General features: G+C 40.0%; 1 protein-coding gene across 1 annotated transcript in view; it reads left to right on the forward strand.

The window, feature by feature from the left end:
• The first annotated feature begins 550 nt into the window (after positions 1-550).
• The window catches only part of PRDM11 (PR/SET domain 11), a 598,061-nt gene continuing 572,450 nt past the window's right edge, over positions 551-26,161 (forward strand). The window contains exon 1 of the mRNA XM_044082559.1: positions 551-1,078. The gene's annotated coding sequence lies outside the window, so the exon portion shown is untranslated. The remainder of the gene's footprint in view (positions 1,079-26,161) is intronic.

Genomic DNA, 26,161 nt, shown 5'->3' on the forward strand with positions numbered 1-26,161 from the left:
AGTCGTGATTACAGGAACTTTACATTGAGTTACCCAAGAGTACTATGACCGTCTTTAAACTTTATACAGTATTGCAGGCAGTATCCTTGGAATTATTCTCTTCTGTAAACTGTTTAGAAATTTTGAAAAGGAGTCCTTGACTCACAGATGCTATTAATCAAATAGTGATCCCTCTTACTACAGAAATAAAAGCCTTATCACCAAATCCAGATTTGCTAACACTGCCAGTCTGACAGATTATGAAACTCCTCCAGTTTTAATTTTTAAAATGCAAGCTGTTTGGTAAACAACAAGAAATCAGCACATAATTATGACACTTCATTCATAACACACACACAAATTCTGGGTAAATTTATTTTCCAACTACATACTTTTATATTTATTTATGATTGCACTGTTCCTATACTAGCTGTTGGCTCCAAAGATTTCAAAACAATAAAGCACTAAGGAATTAGCAGCATTGTTCATTTATGAAAAATAACCCAGTGTTAAAATGTAAAGGCAATAACTGTACAGTTGCAGCATTAACTAATTCCATACATAGGCCAATAGAAGTTTGGAGGGCTAGTTATTTTATACATATTTTTAACAAAATGAAATAATTTATGAGAAGTGTCACGCACACACTGTTACAGTGTGTTTAGCTGTAAACGTGCTACTATTTCCTGACGTTTGTCTGAGAAAGTTACAATTCGTGCCCTGCCCAGCAGCCGCCAAAGTTAATTTGTAGCCAAAGTTACTAACTACTGTGTCTTGAGCCCTGATTTGGGGGTCCGGCTGCCCAAAAGCTGCTTTCTTCCGTTTTCCATGTCATTTCCTGTAATAATAAGATGGTGGTCAAAGCTGGAAGAGCAGCTGCGAGTCTGTGACACACAATTTTTTTTTTTATTTTTTTTTTCCTCTCCTAGCAATGTGAAACTTTTGCCTGGCCTGGGGGACTAGTGGAAGCCAAGCGGGACCACGGCAGCCAAGGCAGGAAGACATACCGGCAGCTGGATAGTGGCCCAGGGAATTCCTAAAAATCCACGCCGGAGCGGGAAAAACCGTAGTCGACCGGGGCTGAGAGATTCCAGGGAAGGTGAGTCAGCCTTTACTCGCCAATGTGGCTTCCAATGAAAATGGCTTCTGAAAGCGCTCGACTTATTGCCAGTGTCCCGCCCAGGATTCCTACGTCTGGTTATAGAGGACTGCAGTTATTAAAGGGTTGTGTAAACCCATCTGCTCTAAGCGTTAACTTACTAGTTGGTAGCCTAGGGGCTGATTGTGGCACTTGTTATCGGTTGGCACGGGAAACATTTATGTTCTTGCGCATATAGGGGTGTTGGTCTTTCAGGTAAAGGACTTCTGCCGGGCTTTCATGACAACAGCCTCCGTCGCCGACAGTAGAAATAGCTCCACCCCATTTTTTTTCACTTAGTCCATGTATACTATTTATTTGCTGTTGTTGTAATTGACAGTAACTTTTGGCCAACGAATAAGCGCCAGGCAGAGGCGTGCTGTGTAAAGGGTAACGTCGAGGGCGGGGTTTCTGCTGAGAATTTGTGTAGTACATTCGTTCAACTGATTTTTTTACACATTATTTTAGCTGTCAAGTTTTAATATTTACATTGTAGTTTGCATTATTTGTATTATTTTTCAAATGCTTGCCGTATTTGTTTTACACTTCGAATAGGTAATGAATGCTGAACTTGTCAAGCTAGCCGTACAAAAAAGTAGTAGCGCAAACTGTGAACAGAGTATTTATTTCCATTTTTTTCTTAGTCAGTTTCTTGTTTGTATATTGTCGCTGGCCACAGGTATCACCGAGTGATGATAGGAGACGTACAGCATTGGTTGAACTGGTTTTCTTACCTGTCTAGGTGAACTGACCGTAGGCTACTTTTATTTAAAGAAGTTTAATTTGGAAGTGATTCTAATTATATTTGGGATAGGAACTTTAAAGTTTTGGCTTGCAGGACACCATAGACATAAGTTTAAGAAGTAAACCAGTGCGTTATTCATCAGCATTTTCTTAATATTCGATTTTAATATTTGTTTTTATTGTATACCGTAGCTAAAGGTATCTAGCATCTTGGTCCAGGATTGCCTTAGCCAGAACACATCTCTTATCTACATTACTCTATGCATCCCTAATGCTAAGAGACCTTAATAAAACTGACCTGAACAAACTTTCTACCTTTTATAAGAAAATCGCCAGATTTGCAACCAGTGCAAAATCCCAGTCCCAACGTACATTACACTGGCTGGAATTTCCCAACTTATTACAATATTACCAATTCAGTCTAGCTCACCAGATACTAAACCATAGTTTCATAGGTAGGTACTAGGCTATTTGCCCGAAGGCATTTATAAGCCTAGACGGAATGTTTTGGCTTTCGCCACCCCCTTAGATTAGTTCCCTGTGCCTCTGTCCAGCAGAGCCATTGAAGTGATCCCTGGGGTAAACTTTCTGTTTCCCATCCACTCGTCAAGGTCACTCTTGAAGAGGGTTAGCGAGGAGCTCAGCCTAATGTATATTGAAATCTTGTTCCGGTGCCTGGGAAGTCTCTGTGACAGGAATCTATCCCTCCAGTACATCCTATTTATTGTTGTGAGGTTTAGATCCCTGGAGCGTGTGGCACGAGGGGATATGGTTTTCTTTAGGTGGAGCATGTCCGTCAATTCTGGGTTGGACATGGCCTTGTATGTCAGGCAGAGATCACCTCTGAGTAGGTGGTATGCAACTGAGTACAGCTGGAGTTTCTTCAGTCAAGCTGCATAGGGCATCTGCTTGAGGCCAGTGGTCCTCTTGGTGAGGTACTTCTGTGGTCTTTCCAGTTATTGCAGGTGTCTTGTAAGGTACATCCCAAATGGGGAATTGTACTCTATGATGGGTCTGATGATGTAGAGGGGCCCAATGATCTCTTTCAATCTGGATGCACACCTTTTTGTGATTAGGTGGGCCACATAGAAGGATTTTCTAACCACTTTGGCAATGTGATTATCAAAGGAGAGGTTACTATCTACTTGGGTCCCCAGATCCCTTATTATGTCTTCCGTATTTAGGGGGCTACCACCTATGTGGTAGTTTGTGGGTACTTTGTTTTTTCCAAAGGGGATGACTATGCACTTTTTGGCATTTAGCTTGAGGGCATGGTTTTGACACCAGGTATCTGTCTCAGTGAGACCCTTTTGGAGGATGTCTATGTCATCTGGCGAGTCAGTTATAGCCCCTAGTTTTCAGTCGTCTGCGAACTTGGTCAGCCATAGTCCTCCTGTGCTTACCTGTACCTCTGAGAAGTATATGCCGAACAGGAGGGGTCCTAGGACTGAGCCCTGGGGAATGCCACTTGTAACCGGTTTAGAGTCAGACCTAGCTCCTGCAACTCTTACCATGTGGGTTCTGTCTATGAGCAAGTTGGCAACCCATCTCGTGATGTTAGGGGGCTTATGTTCAGGCTGGTGAGCTTGTCTATAATACCTGAGTGGGGAATGGTGTTGAAGGCCTATGATAGGTCTTGGAAGGCTGTATGGACCATCTTTCCCTCGTCTGTAGCCTTGGTAATTGTCTCAAAGAAGTCCACCAGGTTTAGGAGGCATGATCTGCCCTTAATAAAGCCAAACTGGGTAGGGTCTAGTGTTTGGAGGTTCCCAATGTCTTTGTTAATGAGCTCCATGAAGATGCGCTCCATAGCTTTGCAGACCAAGCTAGTCAGGCTTATAGGGCAATAGTTCCCGGGGTCCATTGTGGCTCCACCTTTGTGGAGCAGAATAACTGTTGCTGTGCGCCACTCTGTGAGCGTGTAGCCTGTAGAGAGGCTGAGTTTAAACAGTGTGTTTAGGTGAGGGGTTAGTTCATCTTTGAGCTTGTGTAGGCCGCATCCTGGGACACCATCCAGTCCCATTGATGCTGTGTTTTTGGCTTTGGAGAGGGCTGTTTTAACCTTAGTTTCTGTGATTTCAGGGGCACTACATTCTTCTGTTATAGTTATGGGCCCTTTTGGGGGTGAGAGGGGGGGTGAAGTTTGCACTAAACCTGTTTGCCAGGCTGTTGGCTACATCGGTCGGTTCAGTGTATTTTGTGCCATTCTGTCCTAACTCCGAGCAGATATGAGAATTGCCACTTAGATTCTTGACATAGCTAAAGAATGCCTTGTGATTATCTTTGGAGTCCATGGCAATTTTTCTTTCGAAACTAGATTTGGATGATTTTATGAGGGAACATAGTTTCTTGCTGATTCTGATCAGGGATGTATTCCCTTTTCGGGTTTTACTCTTCTGTACTAGTTTCCTCCTTCTTTTGTGTCGCTTGTTTATGGCAGGGGTCAATCAGACTGGTTTCCTTTTTTTGGAGGAGTGAATCTTGGTTTTGTTTGGGATAGCACGATCCATGCATTCTTGTGGGTGCCCGTAGAGTGCATTAGTAAAGGATTTTGCAGCTTGGACAGCGTTATCCTTTAGCATGGGGGCTTTGAAGCTTTCCACCTTGGTCTTAAGTAATGTGAAGTTTGCTTTTGAAAAGTTTTTCACGGTGGTTTCTTTGACTGGGGGTGGTGGCGGAATGTGGATATCCAGAGTGATGAGTTTATGGTAAGATCTAACCAGCGAGGGGTTGATCTCCGGTGTGGTACACTGGTCACCCATGTTGGTGATGACCAGGTCCAGTATGTTGTCACCTCTGGTGGGGGTGTTGACCAGTTGATCCAGAGCGTTTTGACTTTATAAATTCTAGGAAATGTTAGGCAAGGGAATTTGTACCTGAGTAGTTCTCCCAGTTAATTTTTGGGTAATTGAAATCACACAATATCAGGGTGTTTGCTAGGACCTTTATGTTTCCCAGTGTTTCCAGAAATGCGGATTGGGGGTCCTGGGACATGGTGGGTGATCTGTAGCAAGCTATAATTTGAATAGCAGTTTTGCCCATTGTTAGTTGCAAGTAGATGATCTCTGAAGCATCGTGCTGTGCCACTAACCTGGAGGTGTGGGTATCCTTGATGAATATGGATACTCCCCTGCCTTTTGTATTTCGGTCCGGGTTTTGTGGCCGAAATGTATGGTATGAGTTGTAGCCTGGTAGTGCTGGGGTGCTCTGTGGTGCCTAAAACCAGGTTTTTGTTACTGCACATATATCTATTTTCTCCATACTGAGGAGTGCCTCGAGTGCGTGCATTTTAAGGTTTAGACTTCTGGCATTGAGTAGCATTACCCTTAGTTTTTTGTTACTGAGAAAACCCTGCCCTATCTGGCCTTCTAAATTTCTATAACTCGACTAGATAACTGCGATCCAGCAAAAAAGCTGTGATCACAAATATCCCATGTAAACACAGCCATGGGAATCCCTCTTCCCCAATGAAGTATAAAGACATGGAATACCCTGCCTCCCAACATCAGACTACAAAACTGTTCGTCAACTTTCAAAAACCAGCAGTAACATGTTTGCTGGATCAGCTAGTTGGAACATATGAAGAGAACTTTACTTCGGCCACTATATGGAAGGATACTTTGCAAGGTTAATTTTGTGTTCCTTAGCAATAAATTAACATTTGAAACCTCAGTATCACCACGGTAGAAGCACATGTGCTGTTACCTTTACTCTGTATTGCTTATGTGCGTCTATTAATTTATATTGACTTATTGTAGCGTTGCTGTGGGTTTTATTCCTTCACCAGGTAGATCAGTTGCTGGCATTGCATTGCAGCATAAGAGGGGTGCTGCATTTCTGAGTGTGCTTTCTCTTGGATAAGATGTTAAACTGAGGTTCGTCTGCTTGAGTTGGTGGTAGCTCAAGTGGATGTAAAAGCTGTTATCAAGAAGAGTAGAGGAAATTCCCCAATGTCCTGACCAAATTTCCCCTAGTAGTATAAATACCACCTCTGGTCTCCCCTGAAAAGGGGCTACTAGCCTAGTGGAACTAACTCATTTAACAAAGGATAAATACACGAAAAAAACAGTTAGGATTACTTACTGTAGTGCTTTACTTCCTGCCTGAGAAATAAACATTGGCCTTGACTTTTTAACAGTTTTTCTGTAAGTGCACTAACCTCTCAACTGTCCAGATTTTTGCCTCATATTTTTGGTCTGTTTCTCAAAAAATTGTGGTGTTCTGGCAAATCATTGATGGTCATATCAGAAAATAATGGCAAACATTTTGAGTTTGACTTCATACCTTTCAGAAAATACATACTAATGCAAAAACTGATATGCTATCAATTTTCTAAGTTTGTAAGAACAATATTTAAAAAAAAGTGTCCCTATTTTGGGCCTTTGTCCCCCAGTTATTGATGGCTTTGTCCAGATTTCCTGCTCTAGAGGTTGAGAGTTAAGGCACTAAGCTCTGGTAGCAGGATGGCTGAACAAGACTGTAGCTAGGTGTATATCAGTGCCATAACACACATTCTGTTAAAATAATTTGTTTTCTTTTGTAACAGTTGCAAGGGTAAATTGCTTTGCTGATACTTTAGGCACACTGCTACATCTTGCTGGCACTGCTGACTGACCTGGCATGTAAGCAACCCAGCCCCTTATTATAGAACAGCTACTGAGTCTACTTTTTCACTTAAAAAAGTTAGAATTTCATGGGCTTATGCTATCACCTGAATTTGATTGGCAGAGTATTAAGACACAGTGGGAGGGGAGGTTAGTTGTGTGATAATACAGGAATCTTATTGGACTTCCAGTTGAGGCTGGGAATTTTGCTATTAGTGCACACTCGGTGGTCATTCAACCTCTGGATGTGATCATGAAAGTTTCTCAGGTAAGAGGGGCCCACCATTTAGGAAATGTGTAGAAAAATGTATATCTCACTATTAAGTGTGCAGCAAGTAGAGAGAAAATCTGTAAAAATCAAGTTGCACCTCCACAGCTAGAGACAAAAGTACAAAGGTATAAAATAAATTTAATCTTGTCGATTTAAAACGTACTCTATTAAACTTCACATAAAAACACCACAAAGACACAATGGTTTCTTCAATATAAATGCCCCAAGACTTTGTAACTCGATATGCGCTTTCAGTAAAACCTTCCTCAGATCGTAGTAGAAACAGGGACTCCACTTTTTCTTTAATAAAAAATATAACCAATGAGCAATGAGATAAGAGGCAACACCCTTCTCTTCCATTCAAAAATGATTACTATGATCTGAGGAAGGATGTTTATACCACTCTCTCAGCTTCACTATTCATTGCCGATAGTGAGTATTTATGTATTGTGAAAGAAACAGGCTGCTAGAAACTGATTTCACTGGCTATAAATTCTGTCTCATTGTCTGTATGCAGAGGGATCTATTTTACATGATCGACATTTCAAAAAGCCGAAGACTGTATGGCCGAGACCATATGATCGACTTTTGAAATGTCGATCATGTAAAAAAAAAAAAGAAAAAAACACAACAATCACTAACCTTAACATTGCTAGCAGGGGAGCAAGCCCCTCTGCACCACCCACACCCTCTGAAACTTAAATATACCAACTCTGCGATCGCACTACAGTGTGGAAGATGAAAATCTTTCCATTCTGCACTGTACGGAGATGTGCGTTCTGCATGGTTGACATTTCAAAAGTCAATCATATGGTCTCGGCCATATGGTTTTCGGCTTTTTTAAATGTCGATCATGTAAAGTAGACCCATGCAGTAGCTATAGAAGACCATACCACGAGAAGATAGTTATGAATCTAGCTGTTATATAACTAGTTGTGGTTAGTGTGTGAATTTGTTTATGTAACAAGAATAACAATGATTGTAGTTTTTGCCTTCAAAATCACACAGGTCAGCAGCTCTCTCTTTTCAAGGACCTTGTGAAATAGCATTGGTATTAGTGACCTGTGTTTCTGTGATGCTTTATGCATAATACATGATTGACACTTCAGCGGTAGGATAACAATGTATCGGCTGATGTTTGGTCATCACATAGACATTTTGATGCTTTCTTGGTATTAGAAGAAACCCTTATAGCTTTCATATATTTGACTTAATTCCATTCATTCATTTAGGGGTACAACTATTCTGTTTTGATAGAAAAATAACTCCTCATGCTCTGTTAACTGTGTTCTGCTTGTCTAGCAGTCATACTTAAACTTTTTGCTCTGTATCTAGCCATTTTCCCATCCTTTACGGACATGCTGAGTAACAACTTGCACCTCTGGATCATTTTTATTAGCTTATTTAAGTTTTTCTATGTTTTTGTGGTTTTATGTGTCTTGTCATTACGTTTTGCATGTAAACTGAAGAGTCACTTTCAGTATTTGATACTGTTTGGTGTGGACAACACTTTTGCAAAAACATGTTTTCCTGGCGCATTCATTGATATGCCTTTGAATCTTTAAAAGAGGCTCTAGCACCTTGGTGGCACTTTAGAGGTGTATAAGCTAATTAGTGGAACTCATGGTTTGTGATTTGTTTACAACTGGAAACGCGCAATCCCTAATAGTTATCTGGAAACTTTTCACAGGTCCCCACACTTGCAAAACAAGCTTTTTTGATTTTCAAAACATGTCTGTTCTGTGACTGCATTCTAGTGCAATAAACCACTGGAAGTAACATGTATTCATCTATTTACAAGAAAGCTGTACCTAGGCTGTGGCTACTTGCATCAGCACTATTGTCTGGTTTGTGATATCATAGTTTGCTAACAATGGAGCTATTGTAAGCATTGCTTTGTCTTTGTTGCAAGCAAGCATGGGCTTGAACATTTCTCTAAGATTATGGTATACTTGTTAACAAGTCTACAAAGCATTGCAGAATGGTTTGGTGCAAACTTACCCAAATTATTAGTCAGGCTTGGGGATTGTCACAACTATGACATACAGGACCCCTCTTGGCAACTTAACTGTTGCCCAGATCCTGCGGACATCTGGTTTGATTCCAGTAGCACTTAGTGATGCCCAAGTAATGAAGTTCTGTTTTATTAAAGAACAACCCGAGCCTGTAGGGCATATAACACAACTCAAAAATACAAAAAGCCCTTTAACCAATTCAAACGGTGCAGTAACACTTAAACCAGAGAAAAATAATAAAGCACTTTTGTTCTTTTTAATTAAAGAACTTCATCAAAATCATTCTGCTGAGGTTCTTTAGTTAAAAACAACAAAATCACTCAATACTACTTGTATTTTATTATTTTTCTCTGGTTTAAGGGTTTCCGCACCAATTGAATTGGTTACAGGGTTTTTGGTATATTCTGTTTTACTAAAGTAGATTTGTCTTGTTTTAACTTTATGGCTGCATTTGTTGTATGTGCTTCATGTAACAATCTTGATTACTTTAAAGTTCCAGGGCCCAACTAAAATACAATAAAGATAGTTCTTTTGGGCGTGCAGCTAGCCAGACTCAGCTGATCACATAGGGTTAATTAATTCAAACACTGGATGGAGTGGTTCCCTTTGACTCCTACTATTCAATTTACAGTAATGGTGTAAAGCAAGAAAGAAGCTTGTTGTCACATTCTTTAGTCATGTTGCTAAATGAACAATTTAGAAGGTCGCTAACATCCAGAGAAATGTGAGAAACAATTGGTTGAGAATAGCTGAGTGGAAAAATAAAACTTGGTAACCCCTTTTCCATTTTTTTTTCAAGCATTATTGATGAGCACTTTCAACAGTAATTATAAAATGACTTCTTCAGATCAAAGTTAATACATCCACCCTACTCTGTTTCTACAAGCAAAAGGGGTGGAATGAGGGATTTACCAACGCAGAACAGTCCCAGTTTGGAGGTGTGTGAATATAAGCCAGTTAGTTGAGGTCTAAAGGTTTGTGTCTGTGTTTTCATGAGTTCTACGCATTTGGTCTAAATTTATTTGGTGTAAATGCATTTGATTTAGTTTCGGATTCTAAGTATTACATCGATGCTTATTTCATAGACTAATGTATTTTTGACAGTGTACATTTAGTTTTGTGATAATAGCGCAAGTGAATGTTGCGTTAGGCTCATTTACAAAGCTATAGGTTTGCTGAAATGTGACTTTGCATAATCTCACACAGTAAGTTATGGGAGTTTACTGTTTTCCCCACTGTTGTGCAGTACTGGAGTTGGAATTTATAATTGGGGGGAGGCTTGTCCCTGCAAAAACACTGTTTTATTTTTTTGATGGCTCTTCAGTGTTTTGTGTTTTAGATGCATTGACCTTAGACTGTGAGTCTGTATGTATCAATATACACCCTATTTGTAATATTCAGTCACTAGAGTATCGGAAGTTCCAACCCAATAGGGTGGTAACACCCACTTCATTTTTATCAGCTGCTGTGATTGAAGGAGAACAGGAATAGGTTAGCATCCATAGGAGTGGGGCATCCCTTATTGTGTCCTCTGTATTATACAAGTTAAAAGTCCAAAAAAAGTTGCCATTTTGTATGGTTTGTATGTTTAATTGGCAGCTCAAACAATGGATTTGTTTATTTATTTATGATTAATAACCTGGTAAGTGGACTGGTCCGATGACCCTTTTCATCCGTGACCCACGCACAGATGTGCAACATGGAATAGTAATATAATACAGCAGTGCAGTCATACATAGCATGTTAAATACTTGGTAATTAGCACACTTACGAAAATACGAATGAATGAAAGGTAGTCAAGCACAAAAGACGCAATTTGTGCCAAAGCCATGGTCTTAAACTAAATGCTAAAAATTGCATCATCATTCCCTTCAATAAAAACAATCAACAATACCCTAAGTACCAATTCAGTAGTGAGAGACCACTGAACGCAAGTTGACTGTGACCTCAACTTTGACCATCATGTGTCTACTATGGTTAGGAAGGCATTCTGCATTGCTCCCCTGATTAGCAAGGGCATTACCTCAAGAACAAAAGAGGTTAGAACTCCCCTGTACTCATCCCTCATCAGGCCTGTTATTGAATATAATGCTGCCTTTGGTATGTACTATACCAGACACATGAGAACTTCCGAGATTTCTAACGAAGAAAATTCAGAGTCTCCAGCGCATGTCTTATATGGACATGTCTTATACGGACAGACTGAAGTCTCTGTCACTGTACTCAGTAGTGTACAGACTACTTAGAGGTGACTTATGTCTGATGGAAGTGTTGTACGTCCATAAGTCAAATGGGACTAGAGTCACTCATTCCAGGGACCTCAGTCTAGCCTGCGACATAAACAGGACCTGCTGGAGAGACAGATACATCTCTCAGAGGTTGCCACTCCGCTGGAATAGACTTTCAATCCATATCAAGCAGAGGATCTCTATGACCATGTTTAAGCGCAACCTGGATGACTGGATCTGCTGGGGATTTCCCCGGCTTCTCTCCTGGACATGGGTAGTCCTTGCTAGAAACCTTAGGCATAGATGATGTCTGTCATCTAGTGTTATATTGGGATTCAACAGCTAGGTTTGTAAAGACCCACGGGTCAATAGCCTAGTAACAGCCTATGAACCTAAGTGATCATTTGGGTGTCTGACAGAATTCTGTGGGATGATATTTTATTTAGGGAAGATGTAAGGATCCAGCTGCGGGTTGATTGTATGGCTGAGGTTTTATTGTACTAGTCTTGTGGTTATAAGTGGAGTGAACTTTGTATAGATGTATATTACTGGTTGGATTTTCAGAGTGTAAGATTTGCCACTATACACACACACACACTCACACATGCGCGCACACACACATCTGTGTGTGTGTGTGTGTGATGAGAGAGATATATATATATAGTATCATGCAGTATTATCATTTATAAAGAATTTTTGAGGAGGCCCAGCAGAGAATATCTTCCAGTGTTTTAGTATTGTTACATGGGGGTATGCAGGCAAAATTGAAGTGTATTAACCCACCACCGACGTCGTGCAGGAATGGGCGTGCCCACCGTGATTGACATGCAGGAGGGTGGGATTAACAAGTGCAATGTGCCGTGATTGGCACGCAATGCTAATGTAACGGTAAATCCATAGAATTAAAAACGGAGCATTTAATAAGCACAAACAAATGCTAATAATGACATTCGAGCAATCAGTCCCTTTCCATTAGAATAATAAAATGTTTAACAGACAGTACATAAAGGTGTTCCATTAGCTACTGCGATGGTGGTGCTGCGGTAGCGTTGTCGCCTCACAGTTAGACGTTGCACGTTCGATTCTCAGTTAGAGCATCTTCTGTGTGTCGAAATGCGTGAATGGGCGTTCCTTCGTTGAAGGTTGTGCGTTAGCCCGGTAAGCCAGCACGTAAAAATCTACTGCCAATCATTAGCGAACCGGAGTTCCGCTGTGGCGACCCCCAACCGGGAAAAGCCGAAAGAAAGACATAAAGGTTTTCCATTCAAAATAATATATCTGAACTTTTTGTGTCATATCAAAGCGTACCAGGAAGCTCAAGCAGTGGATCTGTGTGAAGGCTCATGAGTCGCTTCATAACTTATGCTTCCTGATGTGGTGTTAGAGGTTGTGGGTGTCTGTTTTTAGTCTAAGTTCACGAAATAAAGAAATAGGCACAACTTGCCTTTGGACTTTTGCCCCGATTTGCAAAATAAAAAAAAGATTTCTCCCGTTTTTTTGAGTAAGTGCAACTGTAAAGTTGGTATATATAAGTTTGAGGTAAGAGGCTTACCCCCAACATTGGGGGTGCAAGAGCGCTTGACCCCCCTAAAAAAACACTTTAAAAGTGATTGTCGGCGAATGCAGTTCGGAGATTCTAAACACTGGCACATTCACTTTAGTACATTCGTAGTAGAAGCAAGCAGATGAAATAAGAAGAGTTTTTTTTTTTTTTTTTAAGGGGAGAATAAACAATAAAACTGCTTTCTGACAATGCAACTTCACAACTGAAAGCCAAATCCGGTTAGTCCACAGAAAAGTTTTCCATTACTAGAATGTCAAAGAAAAATATATTTTTTTCTAGAGCATAGTGGAGGTTCTCTATTTGTATATAGGTGCTTCTGTGTGAATTGGGGGGGGGGGGTCCTAAAAAGGGAAAAATAATTTGCAACAGATATTTCATGTTCATCACCAGGGTCAGACTTCTAGGAAAAGCACAAATTTCTCATTGCTTATCACTAACATATTACCGTCCTCCTCCAAACAAAGGGAGAAATGATGTTTTCTTTATAATCGAATCCTTTTGTGCAATTAACTTGTGTTTTGGTTGCATTCACATATATCACATATATTACCTTGTGTTATGGTGGCATCTTTTAATAAAACGGTGGGAGATGCAGTGAAAATGCTCGCAGGCGGGGTTTGGGCGGGGCTTGCTACTGCGCATCTGGTAGGCTAATACACTTCAATTTCGCCAGTATGCATATATTCATGGTTGTGATTGTCTTGTGAGTGTTTAGTTTTTAGTATGGTTAGTAGGAGAAACTTGTCAGGGTGGGGAGGAAGGGAGATAGGGAGATATCTAGTATACTTTTTATAGAAAATAGTGATACTTCCAGCTTTTTTGTTGGTGGCACCGTATTGAAATGTTGGCATTTGAAATGCCAAGTGCCTACAAGCTGGAAAAAAGACCAAAAACCCAGGAAAAGAACGAATCTCAAAGGCAATTCTTCTCCTTTAAACGTCTTTTTTTTTGCATGGGAGACAAGCCTCTATGCACCCCTCCCCCAAAGTAAAATACTCCAAAGATGAGATTGCCGTACCTCAGGGAAAAGGGAGTATCCTGCGAATTGGCCGTCTCTGACTTAGCGTATGCAAGTCCATTTTTCGGCCATTTGGTCTGAATGTTTCAGGACCCACTAGAGCGAGTCCTGAAACATTTCAAATGGTTACTTTTGTGGGCTGCTCCTAATCTGATGATAATACAGCCTAGCACAGTTTCTTCATGTTTTGTTTAATGGTGGAGCTAGATTTCTGTGCCAACAAGCTGTCTGGAGTTTGTAGTGCTACCGATGCATGCCCTTATGGAATTTGTTATAAACACTTCCTAAGTTAGTATGGTATTATTGAAGGCCAGGGTGAGATTGTTTAAAGAAGATGATGGAGATGTACTATCTAGTGCCTGTATATGCTGAGTTGGGCCTGATGCTGGGTGGATGTCACCACTGTGTTTTATGGTTTTGGAGGTATGATGGTACAGGTGGAGGCATTTTTGCTTGATTTTATATTTAATATCCGGTTTGTGAGTAAATGACTATTGCTGTGGATAATTGAACGGTAGGATATACGAGTGCTGATATAGGTAAGGTATGATTGGGATATGAGATTCAGTAGTATTTTGCTTGGAGGACATAATGTAAGAGTTTTGTTGGAATTATGAGGGTAACGGATGTTGGTAGGATGTTAAGTAAGTAGGAGAAGTGGTACTAGTGTGAGGAATTGTACAAGAAACATGTTTCTGAAATGTATAGGTTTGAAAGGACAGAGGATGAGGGAAGATAGGAAACCGTGAGCATTTATTTGGGAAAAGTAGAAGTTGAAATGTAGAATAATAGGTTGTGTTTAGCGTTTTGGCTTATAGATGATCTTGAGATATGTGGGTGTTTTAAGAGTATAGCTATGGGGTGAATTGATACGAGTGAAGATGAATTTATGTGATGAGGGGTCTGTTAAAAGTGTAGAACAGATATGGGAAAGCAAGGGTAGTAAAGCAAAAAAGTACTGATTTAACGGTGTATGGATGTAGAGAGATTGAGGGTAGAGGGTATAAAGGGAGATAAGGAGAAAGCTGAGAGGTATTATATAGGAAGGGAAGAGATGATAGAGAAATTTAATCTGATAGTAGTGTATGACAGAAGATGGCAGGGATGAATGGAAGAGGGAGTTTTACTCATGAATGGCTTAGAAGTACCATTGGGGAGGGATCTCATTACTACGGGTGGATTTATTACAAAGCAGTATGGGAGGGAGAATGGCTAATGGTAATGATGCCAAATGTTAAATGGAATTAGGAAATAGGTGAATAGAAACAGGAATGTTTCTGTGATAGTAACAAAGTTGTTTGGGAAGGAAGAGGGAGTGGGTGTCACAAGTGATAGTTGAATATGGGAAGTATATTGGTAGAGTAAGATGGGAAAAGGGAGCCTAGTGGGCTTCCAGCCCTCAGACTATTTATTTATTACAGATAGCTGTCAGGTTTTATAGCTGGTAATTGGCAAGGTGGCACAAAGGAGGACAGGGTGTCTTCCATTTACTGAATACAGACATCAAGAAACTAGGAACACTAAGCAACTGACTAATGTATTCTAATGGTCAAGTGAAACTCAGTGGTTCATTTATTAAGTGGCCCTTAAAGAGTGCAAGGACTACTTCTTTGGGGGTAGTTTCACAGCTACTTTGCAGTACAGGATAGGCATGTATCTGAGTGGTTAAAGTTAACACACAGCAAGGCTGTTCAAGTTAAACTTGCTTAATTAGCACTACGACACTAGTCTCGGTGAAAACTCCCAGAGATGTGCCTTGTGCTAGAGCTCCTGCCATTTGAGGGACATGGACCAAGGTAATGTCCACCGGCTCTGAAAGGTAAGAAAAAACAGTACTGTACTGAAGTATTGTATTGATGCAATAAAGGTATAGTACACAGGTAACTAACTACCTTATTGATAGAGATAGAGGAAGGGACACAGTAAGTCAAACCAAAAGAAGATGGGCTTTTATAAGAGTAGAGAGGAAGTAACAAAGTTTATTAATGTTGGGTCAAAACAGGTTTAACAGGAGGTGTAGTGATAGAGAAACCAGCTGTATAGAGCAAATTATCAGAACATAACACTACGCTGCTAAGCAAATTAAGAAAAAATCGCTTAGTAAGCATCCATTGAATTGATTAGAATGTCAGAAGAATGTTGTATTTACCAATGCATCAGCGACCTAAATTAGGTATGTGAATCACAAACTTGCTCAACATACATAAAGCTTATCTGACTAAAATAAAATTGATAAAAGTACAACACATTACCAAAGTATTTTCATTGTTCTGCACACTCTTTAGAACAAATCGAAATGTAATAACACGACACACGTACCTTTTCTCTAAGGATCCATGATTCAATAGTGGGACATTTATTTGTTAATGTTGCAGGTGTTAATGCAACCTGTTTTTAAATCACTGGACTTAAAGGCAATATTTATATGTGGCTTGTAGCTTGATAACGCGTTTGAGAGGTTGAAGCTATTTCATTGTTTGGTAGGGCCTTAAAGTTGTTTGGTAGGATGGTGTTTAAATGCACCTTTTTAGTTACAAACTCCTATATTCAGTAAAGGTATATTCAGAAACATTATTCACAAGGAACAATTTCAGTATGTAAAAGATAGTACGTAAGGGCTGTTACAGTCAAAACTTTGTCCCTAACATTATCTAAAAATAGCTGAGTTTAATCTGGAATTGACTGGAGTGGCCATAAAAGAGTAGGAGACTAGAATATATCCTTTTTCATGTTTGTCAATGCATTTCTTTAACATTGCATGTGGACAGAGTTAGAGACAGGATTGATGTTCCATAGCAGGTGAAGTGAACTAAAGTGTAAAGTGAACCCCTGCTCAAGAAATGTGGGCACAATGATTCCATGATCACCCATAAGTCTATCCTTTGTAAGATGGTTAGTCTCTACATACTTATTCACAGCATGTAGTCTTTCGAAAATTGACTATTACCTGTATTTATTTATTTTAGTTTTTTTTTTACCGGGGCAGTACGCTGAGCACTATAGACCATTTGCTGGTACAGCCCAGGTGAAGAGTCACAAAAAAATAAACAAACAAATTCACAAACAGAACAGTCAGAGAAGATAGATAATCCCATAGACAATTCATAGAGTATGTAAGTACTGGCAGAGTAGAAAATCAAATGTGAATTAATTTTAGTAGTGACTATGAGAAGGAAGCAGCAGGTGAGAACAGAGGATCAAAGTAGAAGTGATGCAGGTGGGGAGAGAGTTCGGTTATGTCTTTAGTGGAAAAGCATTTGCAGTCAGATTTTTGATGAAGGTGTCTTTTGAGTTAAGCTGTGAAAGAGGGGAAAAGAGAGACTTCTTTTAGATGAAGGGAGAGGGATTGCCAAAGTTTGGGTGCAAGAATGGAGAATGAATGGTTAGTACAGTGCAGTTTAGTCTGGGTTGTCTGGAGTGAGTGAGGTAATTGGGAGAGGTTGTAGGGGGTGGTTTTATTATGGAGTTTGGCTGCAAGAAGTGGAAGGTACCTGGTTGAAGTAGTTTGAAAATAAGAGACCCTAGGAGTAGCTTAACTCTGTAGGAGACTGGTAGACATTAGGCCTCAGAGAGGGTGATGCAGTGGTGTTCCTGAGGGGAGGAACTGGAAATTAATTAGCAGATTTCTTTTTTCAATGGACTATAGAATTAAGTTTTTTTTTTTCTTTATTTCTGCTACCCTTTATCACATACATGCAGTACTTTCTGTGACCGTCTGGCACACTGAGTCTATATGTTGATGCAGTGAGTAGGGGGTTCCAGTCTTGCACTGTCTGTTTACAAACCCATCCACCAATTGATGGCATGAGCATGAGCACCATGAATGCACCAGGACATCCTCAAAAAATAAACCTTTCTAGCAGAACAGCAAGTACGTAGGCATGAGTTTCTGTAACCAAATTTATTAGCAAAATTGGTTTATAATTAGCTGGTTCAGCCTGGGCATATTTTTACTTTTCTATTCTCTGGCTTGTACTTCAAGTGCAGCCTAACTATTGATATGGTTGAACTCACGGTGCTTGTCCATCTTTGAGGATGCCCTGGTGCATTCATGGTGCTCACGCTTTGCTGCATCACCAATGCCACCCCCTGTATGGCAACATGTAGTGCTTGTGTCTGCCGTTACAGTCTTACTGTTACAAGACATACAGCCTAACACAACAACACCTGTGCTTGTGTCGTCCTTTTCTAGCCATTGTTGTGTTTGTGAGACAAGCTTTCATTGTTAGTGAAAGTCCGATAACAAGCCTCTAAAATACAGTGCATACATTATATCAGCAGGGTGATGCATGTAAACAGTGTGTATGATGAAAGTTATATATTCTGCTTAAAAGAAGGCACCACCTTGAAACTCTAGAAATGTGTTTAGTGTATCTTCATTATTTTGTGTCATGTTAATGCATCAGAATCACTGTAACGGCTTTCTGCTATATTTTAATATTTGCAAAAAGTCCTTATCTATGAACCCCAACAATATCCAACAACGAAATAGAGCAATAAATGTTTCAAAGATAAAAAGGTGTCAAAACCTTCAGATGAAATCTACGGGTAGTAGATGAAAGTGCTCAACCTGTTTTTATTGTGAAGTAATAATATTAAATCAGTTTTTAAACCAGTTGGAACGTGACACCTTTTTATCTTTGAACCATTTATTGCTCTATTTTGTTGTTGGATATTTTAATATTTATTATACAGAATCCTGTAAATGTCCTTGACTTTTGGGTCAAAAGCGCAGTATTCTGGTATCTGGCAACACCCCCACACTGGCTTTACAGTCTGTTAATGGGTAATGGCTAAAAGTCGGCAAAAATAGTAAAATACCTTGGAGTCCTTGCAGGTGATAGTACCCATGTAGATGCTGCTATTTGGTAAACAGAGTTTTGTGCAAAATCTTCTATGAGGTTAAGATCTGTGCTAGTAAGTGAATGTCCACCTGTATACAGCTCTTATTAAACCAGTTGTACCATATGTTTTTCTGTCCCTACTCGCGTACCATTTGTTGCATTTATAGAAAGTCCAAAAGTTCCTCACAGAAACGGCTTCCAAATGTTTCTTTTTTTGTGCTAAACTGTGCAACAATTTCATAGCCCTTCCTGTTTGAAGCCCTTTACTTAGAATATCCCCCCGATGACCTGAGAACAAAAAAATATTCATTATTAAATATCAATATCCAGTAAAATATGACTATTTCATATCTCCTTCAGTTTCGGAATATGTAAATAAGTCCACCATCTCCGCCTTCAAGAAGGAATAAAATGATTACTTTGGCACCCACACATTCCATCATGAGATCCAGGACATCAGGTTCTTCGATTGCCACGTGGCCTTGGGTTTGTTCACCAAATCTGTATAGATTCGTCCACTATGGAGCCTGCCATGCTGTCATGATGATTTTTAAATGTTAAAAATTAGATTCAGTGACTCAAAGGATTTATAGTCCTTTAGCAATTGACAGTCCCTCCCCCACACTCTACATTAGGGGTAAAACTTGTCAGTCTACTATAGGATCCTTGCTTTTCATGTGCATGGAAGAAGGTTTGATCCTGACCTCTGGCCAATGTTTGCTTGGAGTTTGTATGTTCTCCCTGTGTCTCTGTGGGGTTCCTTCTACCTCCAAAATATAGAGTGTTTCCCCCTCAAACCCACCAAAGAATGGAGCTGTGGACAACAGCATAGACTCTACATGCTACATACAGGGGGGAAGAGTAATATAGAACAACTGCTTTGGGCATATATTGTTGTAAGCAGTATCATCAAGATAGGAGAACACAGATCACATGCTCTGGCAGGACTAGTCACTTGATAGTGTAAAATGTGGCTGTAAGTGATTCAGTTGTGTTGACTAATGTCATCAAAAATGGGGGTGAATATTTGACAGTGATAAGTGGGTTGAGGACCCAGCCTACTCCAACCTATAGCTGGGACATCTGCTAATGGTGGGAGGGGTGGAAGTGCTCCTATTGGACAGTGTGTGCCCACCGTAAAGGTTAATAAGCTACTGGCCGGCTGGTATCAGTTGCCCAGCTTGGATTATGTGGGATAGCTGTGTTGAGTGAAAGTTGGATGTAAAACCAGTTAACCTGCCAAACATGAACTAAGACTTGCCCCATCCAGTGTAGGTTTGTTGACAAAATGGAGCGTGGGAGTGGATGATATGATGGTAAGGAAGAGGCTGGCCATCCTATGCATCCAAGAGACAAGATGGAAACGCAGTGCATCAAAACACTTGGCTTTGTATCCAGAATCTACTTAAGAGGAGGGTGAGCTAGAAAGGATGTGGGAATTGTGGTGAGGGAGAGGCCTTCAGAAGGCAGTGAGGGATGTCATCAGAATTAGTGACAGACTCATGGTAGTTAAGACTCCAGTGTATGGATAGGGCAGTATTCATAATTTCAGCATATGCCCCACAACAGAGTTGTAATACTGAGGAAAGGGGTGCATTCTTACAGTAACTGCAGGACCTACTTGATAAAGCAGGACAACATGAATTGGTGTTAATAGTGGGTGACCCAAATGCACATATCAATACAGACAGGACAGGATGCAAGGACTGCCTGGGTCCTCATGGGTGAGGCATCAGGAGTAAAGGAGAAGCCATTCTAGACTTCTGTCTGGCAAATGGTTTGATAGTATCCCACTCATGGTTCAGCAAGAGAGAGAGTCACAAGATCACATACAAGAGTGGCCAACTTGCAACTCAGGTAGAATCAGCAAAGTCATCCCCAGTGAATCAGTCATCCCACACATTAAACCAGTGGTTGCCACAATCAGCTGCAAGCATTGGTCAGAGAAGAACTGGAAGATGACTGGAGAGAAAGTACAACAGTTCAAGAAATTGCCCAGGGCTGTGACACCTCAAGAAGAGGAAATGGGTGGAGTTGAAGAAGAATTGCAGTACCTTCAAATGCATGTGTAACAACTGCAGAATAGATATGTGGCCATGTGAAGTGTGGAAATAAGGTGCATACTGAAAACTGCTGGTGGACTGCAGAACTCCAGGAAGTCATAAAAAAAAAAAAAAAAGGAGTACAGGAAAAATTGGGAGATAGAAAAGACAGACGAGGCTAGGAAGGAATACTGGTTGGCTAACAAAGAGGCTAAGAGGAATTACAGCAACAAAGTGCAAGGCATCAGAGGTACTCCATCAGCTTCGAGAAAGTGACTCAGTAGCTGGCACAAAGAAACTTTATCAGGTTGCAAAGGAAAGGCAGAAAAATAAAGAAAATAGTGAGACACCCCTCATAAGAGACGCCAGCAACAGCCTGCTCATCAGTCCACGGGACATCAAATGCAGGTAGATGTTAAGAAGTACTTCCAGTAGCTTCTGAGTGAAGAATCCCCCACAGAAGTTGTACTGCCCAGACACAGCCTATGATGAAAGAGAGGAGGACCCCACAGTAGAAGAAGTAAGAACATCACTGTGTAAAATGAAGTCAGGGAAAGCAGAAGGCTCAGATGAGGTCACAGCAGATATGATAAAGATGTTGGGTGGTACCGAGAGAGTGGCAGAATGGCTCCTGAGGGTACTCAAAACAGTGTGGAGATTTGGGTGTATCCCAGATGACTGGAGAATAATCATGCTACTGCCAGTGTTCAGGAACAAAGGACACATTCACAACTGTGGGTAGTACAGAGGTGTCAAACTCCTGTCACATTGCATAAATGTCCTGGAGAGGTGGTTAAGTGAATGTGCAGAGTAGCTGATAAGAAGATGGGAGGTGAGCAGTTTTTCAGATCAGGATGCGGCACGACTGACCTGATGTTTGCAGTGAAACAGATATTTGACAAGAAGCTGGAGATGAGGGAAGAGTCCAACTGAGCATTCCTAGACTTGGAGAAAGCATATCCTAAGAAAGCTGATTTGGGCAGTCCTGTAGTGGTTCAAAGTCCCAGAAACATTGGTAAAATTAGTGCAAGCTGTGTACAAGAACCCAATGACTACAGTACAAACAGTTTTCGGTCTCATAGAAGGGTTCCCAATCTGAGTGGGTGTGCATCATGGTTCAGCTGTGAGCCCACTGCTGTTCATACTGGTGATGGACTACATTAGCAAACAGGTCGGAGTGGACAAATCAACAGAGTTGCTGTATGCAGATGTGTGTCATTACAAGCAGACTCTGAGCAAGGACTTCAGCAAAGGATTGGGGAATGGAATACAAAACTGAAGGCGCATGGGATGAAACTGTGTACAGATAAGACAGTTGTAGTGACAGCAAATTGGATAAATCAGAAATAACTGAGAATTGAGATAGAAGGAAAAAATACGTGAATAGGTTAACAGCTTCAGGTATTTGGGAGGGGTGATTGTGAAGAAGGGAGGTCTGAATGAGGAGGCCAAAGCTAGAATCAGAGGGGCTGCAGCCAACTGGCATGAAGTGTCAGGTTTAGTATATGACAGAAAAATGCCAAAGAAGGTGGAAAGTAAGATGTACAAGACAGTGGGTATGGTACAGAAACCTGGGCAGTATAGGCAGAGCAGATGAAGAAGCTAGAGGTGATGGAGATGAAGGGTGGTAGGATACACGCTGTGGGACAGATGAAGAAATGAGGACAACAGAGCAGAAGCCAAAGTAGCTCCAGTCGCAGAGAATATCAAAGAGAACAGATTACAGTGGTTTGGGCACATGTGTAGTAAAGGAGAAGACAATCTGGTGCAGATGATTTGGGACAGACCGGAAAACAGCAAGAGGAAACAAGGGGGTCCAGCAAAAAGGGGGTGAGAGAAGACCTGCGACACTCAGGCATGAGTGTTGAAGAAGGTAGGCGAGTGGCAGTGAACAGGAGGAGATGGTGAGAGTAGATACGACCCCCTGACCCTATGTAGAAAATTGGGAAAAAGAGGGTTAATGATGATGAAGAAATGTACAGTATTTATGGAAAGCCGTTCCTTTTGACTCACTCCCTTATTTTCACACTTCTTTAGGATTTGTGCAAAAAATATATGCATCAAGGTTGGAAGACAGCTGTCAGTAGTGCAGGAGAACAGCACGTTGGCATGTTTTGTTTGACCCTTCACTAGGACCAAATGAGGGGAGCGTTGATATCAGTGACGTCATGCAGCTTTAATTTTTTCATTTTTCTGACAGAATTTATTGCATTATTTAAGAGATTTATTGCCTGTAATTAATAACTATAATTACGTTTAAAATATATGTGTAGATCCAAGTGGGAAGCACAACTGGAACTAGGGGAGTTAATATGGCAATTACAGTTGGATGCTTGTAACCCACCGGTGCTCAATGACCATATTTCATTAGTGCCAGCACTTAAAATTAGAGCAGACAGATATTAAACTAAAACAATAAATTAATAAACTCAACAATAAACAGATAAAATATTAATACAAGTATGGAATTTTATAAAACGTTCTGAACACTTTAATAAATGTATTTATTTTGTATTTTGTACATGTGTGTAAAATATGATTATATATTTGATTATATATGTAATGAATTTATATATATATATATATATATATATATATATATATATATATATATATATATATATATACATTTACTAAAAACATCCAAAAACTAATAGGCACAAGACAAAACGAGCTTTACACTGCAAACTCCAACAAAATTTAATAGCTGAGTAAAACATGCTTACAGCAATCAGTAGTCCGGTGCACACTCCGGTAACTGCCAGGTGCGATCGTTTTTAACTTTTTATTACTTGGCAGTTACCGGAGTGTGCACAGGACTACTGATTGCTGTAAGCTTGTTTTATTTTGCTATTAAACTTTGTTGGACTTTGCAGTGTACGCTCGTTTTGTCTTATACATACATACATATATATATATATATATATATATATATATATATATATATATATATATATTTTTTTTTTTTTTTGTATTACATATTTGTAAATTTTTTATATTATACAAGGTGTTAATGCAAAGAATTTTATAAAGTTATATAAAATCAAATAAGCAAAGGGTTTTTAAAAAAGGAATTTCAATTAACTTATGACCAATGACATAGGTGTTGGGTCTATTTAAATGGCAAGGTGGGAAGAAAATGTTGACTCTGATGTTTCCGGGTTAGGAAATGAAAGAGCTAAGTCCGTTGATGCACTGTACTTTTACTGTGTGTTTTTGTACAATAAAAGTGAACGACATTCACAAGAGGTAGCCTTTATTGACCTTGGAAAACAACTGGAATACATGAATTTATTGGTTTTGTACATATTCAGGTGTTCCACTTTGATTACTGGTTGATGTTTCTGTTTGACGCTTCACTAGGACCAAAAGAGGGGAGCGTCGATATCAGTGACATCACGCAGCTTTAATTTTTTCATTTTTATGACAGAATTTGTTGCATTATTTGAGAGATTTATTGCCTGTATTTAACAAATATAGTTATGTTTAAAATATATGTGCAGATCCAAGTGTCATAAGTATCTCTCCCCCTCCCCTCCACTGTTTGTCTGCCTGCCACTTGAACAAATTACAGGTTACAAATAACGATTTTCAGCATGCTGTTATTGCCTGAGCTTGGTGTGTAGCCTTCATTTATACAATCTGTCATGTTCTGAGATTTTACTTGGTTACTTGGGCACAAATGAACTTTTGCTTGTCTAACTCCACTTCCATTGTTGTATTGTAACCCCTATTTTTTATAATTACAGAATACTGTTGGCTTATTTAAAAAAAAACCTGAAAATGACAAATTTGTACTCTTTTCTTTGCTCTGTAGCCATTTTAATTTGCTACTTGTACATAAATTCTGTTAGATAAGACATGGAAACCCAGTTTTGATTTACAGCTTGAATATGGACATGCTTCTTAGACTAGAACACTAGTGTTTGTTAAGGCCATTTATTAATTGGTGTTACCCTCACATTTACATACCACAAACTGAACCTGGACTATGTGCAAAGCCCTTTATTCCTTTCCATCTTGGTCCGTGCATTGCCTGCAGCTAGAAGCTGTACATCTGTTTTATTTAACCATTACGGGAGAAATTTGTCCCTGTCATATTAAACTAGAGTGTAAAGGTTGTCTGCCCTGTCATAACTCACTGGAAGTTGTCACTTCCAAGAGCTGGTAAAGGTAAGTGACCGCTGCCTGTAAGTTTGTTACTGTGTTTAATTTTGCCACTACAAAACAAATAGCACCATTTTGGAAGAGCCAAGAGCTGGTAAAGGTAAGTGACCGCTGCCTGTAAGTTTGTTACTGTGTTTAATTTTGCCACTACAAAACAAATAGCACCATTTTGGAAGAGCCAAAGATCAGAGTATTTACCAGTTTATGTAGTACTGAAGTATAATGCAGTCCTGTTCATTCTTTAATTTATCCACCATAAATACCGTAAAAAGGTTTCTGTTCAGCTGTTTGTAGCACTTTACTGATCTAAAAAAAAAAAAAAAAAACAGACTGAGGATGTAAAACCATGGATGGTGACCAGCATTGTAGATTACATACTGTGTACTACCAAGCCTACATTACACAGACTTTTTGGCACAAGACATCATGACAAAGCCAAAAAGTATTGGGGAACAGAGGCCAAAAATCAGGGACTGATTTTTAAATAGTTTTCTAAACTTATAAATGCTTAGAATAACAGGTTTTGTGTAAGTATGCATTTACTGAGGAATATGAAATCTGAAACTCAAATGTTTGTCATTACTTAATGACTTCAGTCCTTCAATGATTCACCACGAACAAATTTTATGAGGAAAAGGCCAAAATAAAAATCTGGATATTCCACAAAAATTCTGGAAAGTTGAGAGGTGTAGAGTGAAACCAATTCCTTAATGCAACCATGCAAGATTCAAATAGGCAAAAAATATCTGTGCCTTTGTGATCTATAGAAACTAACATATATGATATTATAGGGAGAAAATAATAACTTTGCTGTAAGGTTAAAGGCATTGGAGGATGTAGTTTCCTTTACAAAAGAGAGTAGGGTTACTGCACAGATTTCCTGTTCTGTCTGTCTAGGCACTACATGTACATTGAATTGTGACTTTTTCACCACTTTGAACAGGTTTTAGTATTTATTTAGTGGATACAGGCTGCGGTGGTGCAGCGGTTAGCGTTGTCGCCTCACAGCAAGAGGTTCTCCGGTTCAATTCTCGGCTGGAGCACCTTCTGTGTGGAGTCTGCATGTCCTCCCCGCGGTTGTGATGTTTAAAGACATGCAGGTAGGTGTGTGCATGAATGAGTGTGCCTTGGGTGTCGGGCTGGCACCTCGACACCATAAAAATCTACTGCCAATCATAAGCAGACCGGCGTTCTGCTGTGGCGAACCCTAACCAGGAAAAGCCGAAAGACATTACTATTAGATTACTGCTTCAAAGCTCATTTTATAAATATGTGGGCTACTGTACCAATCACATTTCAGTACATTTCCTTGATTGCAGAAAGAGGCCATAAGTGCATTTAATATTTCTTCTCCCGTCCATCCGTACCTACCTTGAATCCCTCTAGACCCCTCTCCACCATCCTTTGATGTGGTGCAGGGTTTGTGAGCTGAGTGTCACATTCTCCTGGTTTACTGGGGAGACAGACCCGTATTTTATATGGAGCTGCAGATTTTCATGTGACTTTGCTGGGTCTACGGCTAAAGCTCCAACTGCATTACTAATTTA

Source organism: Protopterus annectens, chromosome 9.part0, assembly GCF_019279795.1.
Source record: "Protopterus annectens isolate FY-2018-M chromosome 9.part0, PAN1.0, whole genome shotgun sequence".
Classification (NCBI taxonomy): domain Eukaryota; kingdom Metazoa; phylum Chordata; order Ceratodontiformes; family Protopteridae; genus Protopterus; species Protopterus annectens.